Source organism: Arachis hypogaea, chromosome 19 (assembly GCF_003086295.3).
Source record: "Arachis hypogaea cultivar Tifrunner chromosome 19, arahy.Tifrunner.gnm2.J5K5, whole genome shotgun sequence".
NCBI classification, from domain to species: domain Eukaryota; kingdom Viridiplantae; phylum Streptophyta; class Magnoliopsida; order Fabales; family Fabaceae; genus Arachis; species Arachis hypogaea.
Genome location: NC_092054.1, coordinates 145,279,824 through 145,286,300, shown reverse-complemented (window position 1 = coordinate 145,286,300; position 6,477 = coordinate 145,279,824). Strand labels below are relative to the sequence as shown.

General features: G+C 42.2%; 1 non-coding gene across 1 annotated transcript; it reads right to left on the bottom strand.

Annotated features, from left to right (window-relative positions):
* Positions 1-108, bottom strand: LOC112780759 (small nucleolar RNA R71). Its single transcript, XR_003191575.1, has one exon. It is a non-coding gene; the product is annotated as a small nucleolar RNA R71 (small nucleolar RNA).
* Between the last annotated feature and the right edge of the window lie 6,369 nt (positions 109-6,477).

The window sequence follows — 6,477 nt, the reverse complement described above, 5'->3', positions numbered from 1 at the left end:
AAGCTTAGAGCTGATGTTCAAACCTTCAGACAGAAAGAAGGTGAATCCCTCTATGAAGCTTGGGAAAGATACAAACAGTTGACCAAAAAGTGTCCTTCTGACATGCTTTCAGAATGGACCATCCTGGATATATTCTATGATGGTTTATCTGAGCTATCAAAGATGTCACTGGACACTTCTGCAGGTGGATCCATTCACCTAAAGAAAACGCCTGCAGAAGCTCAAGAACTCATTGACATGGTTGCTAATAACCAGTTCATGTACACTTCTGAAAGGAATCCTGTGAGCAATGGGACGCCTATGAAGAAGGGAGTTCTTGAAGTTGATACTCTGAATGCCATACTGGCTCAGAACAAAATATTGACCCAACAGGTCAATATGATTTCTCAGAGTCTGAATGGAATGCAAGCTGCATCCAACAGTACTCAAGAGGCATCTTCTGAAGAAGAAGCCTATGATCCTGAGAACCCTGCAATAGCAGAGGTAAATACTTAGGTGAACCTTATGGAAACACCTATAACTCAACATGGAGAAATCATCCAAATTTCTCATGGAAGGATCAAAAGCCTCAACAAGGCTTTAATAATGGTGGAAGAAACAGGTTTAGCAATAGCAAGCCTTTTCCATCATCAACTCAGCAACAGACAGAGAACTCTGAACAAAATACTTCTAATCTAGCAAACTTAGTCTATGATCTGTCCAAGGCCACTGTAAGTTTCATGAATGAAACAAGGTCTTCCATTAGAAATTTGGAAGCACAAGTGGGCCAGTTGAGTAAAAGGATCACTGAAATCCCTCCTAGTATTCTCCCAAGCAATACAAAAGAGAACCCAAAAGGAGAATGCAAGGCCATTGACATAAGCGCCATGGCCGAACCTGTGAGGAGAGGAGACGACGTGAATCCCAAGGAGAAAGACCTCCAGGGACGTCCAGTGATAAATAAGGAGCTTCCCTCTGGGGAACCAAATGACTCTGAGGCTCATCTAGAGACCATAGAGATTCCATTGAACCTCCTTATGCCCTTCATGAGCTCTGATGAGTATTCCTCTTCTGAAGAGAATGAGGATGTCACTGAAGAGCAAACGGCCAAGTTTCTTGGTGCAATCATGAAGCTGAATGCCAAATTATTTGGCATTGATGCTTGGAAAGTTGAACCTCCCTTGTTCATCAATGAACTAAGTGATCTGGATCAACTGACATTGCCTCAGAAGAGACAGGATCCTGGAAAGTTCATAATCCCTTGTACCATAGGCACCATGATCTTTAAGGCTCTGTGTGACCTTGGTTCAGGGATAAACCTCATGCCCCTCTCTGTAATAGAGAAACTAGGAATCTATGGGGTGCAAGCTGCTAAAATCTCACTGGAAATGGCAGACAGCTCAAGAAAACAGGCTTATGGACAAGTAGAAGATGTATTAGTAAAGGTTGAGGGCCTTTACATCCCTGCTGATTTCATAGTCCTGGATACTGGAAAGGAAGAGGATGAATCCATCATCCTAGGAAGACCTTTCCTGGCCACAGCAAGAGCTGTGATTGATGTTGACAGAGGTGAAATAGTCCTTCAATGGAATGAAAACTCCCTTGTGTTTAAAACCCAAGGATCTCCCTCTGCAACCATGGAGAGGAAGCAGGAAAAGCTTCTCTCCAAGCAGAGTCAACCAGAGCCCCCACAGTCAAACTCTAAGTTTGGTGTTGGGAGGCCACAACCAAACTCTAAGTTTGGTGTTGAACTCCCATATCCAAACTCTAAGTTTGGTGTTGGAGAGTCTCAACAAAGCTCTGCACATCTGTGAGGCTCCATGAGAGCCCACTGTCAAGCTATTGACATTAAAGAAGCGCTTGTTGGGAGGCAACCCAATGTTTATCTAATTCTTATTTTTATTGTTTTTCATGTTTTCTTAGGTTCATGATCATGTGGAGTCACAAAATAAATATAAAAATTGAAAACGGAATCAAAAACAGCAGAAGAAAAATCACACCCTGGAGGAGCATCTGTCTGGCGTTCAGCGCCAGAACAGAGCATGGTTCTGGCGCTGAACGCCCAAAATGGGCAGCTTCTGGGCGCTGAACGCCAGAACAGGCATGGTTCTGGCGTTCAACGCCAGAAATGGCACACAGATGGGCGTTGAACGCCCAAAATGGCCACCAACCTGGCGCTGAACGCCCAGAGTTGGATACAAAGGCATTTTTACATGCCTAATGGGTGCAGGGATGTAAATCTTTGAACACCTCAGGATCTGTGGACCCCACAGGATCCCCACCTACCTCCACTCACTTCTTCTCACCACTCTCTTTCACACAACCTCATAAACACTCTTCCCTACAAACCCCTCACCAATCACCTCAATCTCTCTTCCCCATTAAACCTTCACCACTCACATCCACCCACTCTTCCCAATAAACCTACCTCATAAACTCCACCTACCTTCAAAATTCAAAACCAATTTCCCACCCAAACCCACCCATATGGCCGAAACCTTCCCCCCTTCCCTTCCCTATATAAAGCCCTCCATTCTTCATCAAATTCACACAACACACCCCTCTACACTCCTCTTGGCCGAAACCACCTCTCCCTCTCCATATTTCTTCTTCTTCTATTCTTTTGTTTATTGCTCGAGGGCGAGCAATATTCTAAGTTTGGTGTGGTAAAAGCATAAGCTTTTTGTTTTTCCATTACCATTGATGGCACCTAAGACCGGAGAATCCTCTAGAAGAGGGAAAGGGAAGATAAAAGCTTCCACATCCGAGTCATGGGAGATGGAAAGATTCATCTCCAAAGCCCATCAAGACCACTTCTATGATGTTGTGGCCAAGAAGAAGGTGATCCCTGAGGTCCCTTTTAAACTCAAAAGAAATGAGTATCCGGAGATCCGACATGAAATTCAAAGAAGAGGTTGGGAAGTTCTAACAAATCCCATCCAACAAGTCGGCATCCTAATGGTTCAAGAGTTCTATGCCAATGCATGGATCACCAAGAACCATGATCAAAGTAAGAACCCGGATCCAAAGAACTATGTTACAATGGTTCGGGGGAAATACTTAGATTTTAGTCCGGAGAATGTGAGGTTGGCGTTCAACTTGCCATACATGGAAGAGAACGCACGCCCCTACACAAGGAGAGTCAACTTTGATCAAAGGTTGGACCAAGTCCTTATGGACATATGTGTAGAAGGAGCTCAATGGAAGATTGACTCCAAAGGCAAGCCGGTTCAACTAAGAAGATTGGACCTCAAGCCTATTGCTAGAGGATGGTTGGAGTTTATTCAATGCTCAATCATTCCCACTAGCAACCGGTCTGAAGTTACTATAGACCGGGCCATCATGATCCATAGCATCATGATTGGAGAAGAGGTGGAAGTTCATGAGATTATACCTCAAGAACTCTACAAGGTGGCTGACAAGTCCTCCACTATGGCAAGGTTAGCCTTTCCTCACCTCATTTGCCACCTATGCAATTCAGCTGGGATTGACATAGAGGGAGATATCCTCATTAAAGAGGAAAAGCCCATCACTAAGAAAAAGATGGAGCAAGCAAGAGAGCCCAGTCATGGAGCTCAAGAGGCGCAAGAAGCTCATCACCATGAGATTCCGGAAATGCCTCAAATGCACTTTCCTCCACAAAACTATTGGGAGCACATCAACACCTCCCTAGAAGAATTGAGTTCCAATGTGGGACAACTAAGGGTGGAACATCAAAAGCACTCCATCATGCTCCATGAAATAAGAGAAGATCAGAAAGCAATGAGGGAGGAGCAACAAAGACAAGGAAGAGACATAGAAGAGCTCAAGGACATCATTGGTTCCTCAAGAAGGAAACGCCACCATCACTAAGGTGGATTCATTCCTTGTTCTTCTTTCTTCTGTTTTTCGTTTTCTATGTTATGTGCCTATCTATGTTTGTGTCTTCACTACATGATCATTAGTAGTTAGTAACTTTGTCTTAAAGATATGAATGTCCTATGAATCCATCACCTCTCTTAAATGAAAAATGTTTTAATTCAAAAGAACAAGAAGTACATGAGTTTCGAATTTATCCTTGAACTTAGCTTAATTATATTGATGTGGTGACAATGCTTCTTGTTTTCTGAATGAATGCTTGAACAGTGCATATGTCTTTTGAAGTTGTTGTTTAAGAATGTTAAATATGTTGGCTCTTGAAAGAATGATGACTAGGAGACATGTTATTCGATAATCTGAAAAATCATAAAAATGATTCTTGAAGCAAGAAAAAGCAGCAAAGAACAAAGCTTGCAGAAAAAAAAAAAGAGAAGAAAAAATTAGGCGAAAAAAAATAGAAAGAAAAAGAAAAAGCAAGCAGAAAAAGCCAATAACCCTTAAAACCAAAAGGCAAGGGCAAATAAAAAGGATCCCAAGGCTTTGAGCATCAGTGGATAGGAGGGCCTAAAGGAATAAAATCCTGGTCTAAGCGGTTAAACCAAGCTGTCCCTAAACATGTGCTTGTGGCGTGTAGGTGTCAAGTGAAAACTTGAGACTGAGCGGTTAAAGTCAAGGTCCAAAGCAAAAGAAGAGTGTGCTTAAGAACCCTGGACACCTCTAATTGGAGACTTTAGCAAAGCTGAGTCACAATCTGAAAAGGTTCACCCAATTATGTGTCTGTGGCATTTATGTATCCGGTGGTAATACTGGAAAACAAAGTGCTTAGGGCCACGGCCAAGACTCATAAAAAAGCTGTGTTCAAGAATCATCATACTGAACTAGGAGAGTCAATAACACTATTCGAAATCTGAAGTTCCTATAAGATGCCAATCATTCTGAACCTTAATGGATAAAGTGAGATGCCAAAACTATTCAAGAGGCAAAAAGCTATAAGTCCCGCTCATATGATTGGAGCTATGTTTCATTGATAGTTTGGAATTTATAGTATATTCTCTTCTTTTTATCCTATTTGATTTTCAGTTGCTTGGGGACAAGCAACAATTTAAGTTTGGTGTTGTGATGAGCGGATAATTTATACGCTTTTTGACATTGTTTTTAGTATGTTTTTAGTAGGATCTAGTCACTTTTAGGGATGTTTTCATTAGTTTTTATGTTAAATTCACATTTCTGGACTTTACTATGAGTTTGTGTGTTTTTCTGTGATTTCAGGTATTTTCTGGCTGAAATTGAGGGACTTGAGCAGAAATCAGATTCAGAGGTTGAAAAAGGACTGCTGATGCTGTTGGATTCTGACCTCCCTGCACTCAAAGTGGATTTTCTGGAGCTACAAAACTCGAAATGGCGCGCTTCTAATTGTGTTGGAAAGTAGACATCCAGGGCTTTCCAGAAATATATAATAGTCCATACTTTGGCCAAGAATTGACAACGTAAACTGGCGTTCAACGCCAGCCTTCTGCCCAAATCTGGTGTCCAGCGCCAGAAAAGGATCCAAAACCAGAGTTGAACGCCCAAATTGGCACAGAACTTGGCGTTCAACTCCACAAATGGCTTCTGCACGTGCTACACTCAAGCTCAGCCCAAACACACACCAAGTGGGCCCCGGAAGTGGATTTATGCATCAATTACTTACTCATGTAAACCCTAGTGACTAGTTTATTATAAATAGGACCTCTTACTATTGTATTAGGCATCCTGGATTGTATTTTGATCCTGTGATCTCGTTTAGGGGGCTGGCCATCTCGGCCATGCCTGGACCTTTCACTTATGTATTTTCAACGGTAGAGTTTCTACACTCCATAGATTAAGGTGTGGAGCTCTGCTGTTCCTCAAAGATTAATGCAAAGTACTACTGTTTTCTATTCAATTCATCTTATTTCGCTTCTAAGATATCCATTCGTACCCAAGAACGTGATGAAGGTGATGATTATGTGTGACGCTCATCACCATTCTCCCCTATGAACACGTGCCTGACAAACACTTCCGTTCTACATGAAATAAGCTAGAATGAATATCTCTTAGATCTCTTAACTGGAATCTTCGTGGCGTAAGCTAGAATGATGGCGGCATTCAAGAGAATCCGGAAAGTATAAACCTTGTCTGTGGTATTCCGAGTAGGATTCAATGATTGAATGACTGTGACGAGCTTCAAACTCGCGATTGTTGGGCGTTAGTGACAGACGCAAAAGGAGGGTGAATCCTATTCCAGCATGATCGAGAACCGACAGATGATTAGCCGTGCTGTGACAGAGCATGTGAGCATATTTTTCACTGAGAGGAGGGGATGTAGCCACTGACAACGGTGATGCCCTTGCATAAAGCCAGCCATGGAAAGGAGTAAGATTGATTGGATGAAGATAGCAGGAAAGCAGAGGTTCAGAGGAACGAAAAGCATCTCCATTCGCTTATCTGAAATTCCTACCAATGATTTACATAAGTACCTCTATCCCTATTTTATTATATTAAATTCGAAAACACCATTATCAATTTATATCTGCCTAACTGAGATTTGCAAGGTGACCATAGCTTGCTTCATACCAACAATCTCCGTGGGATTCAACCCTTACTCACGTAAGGTATTAC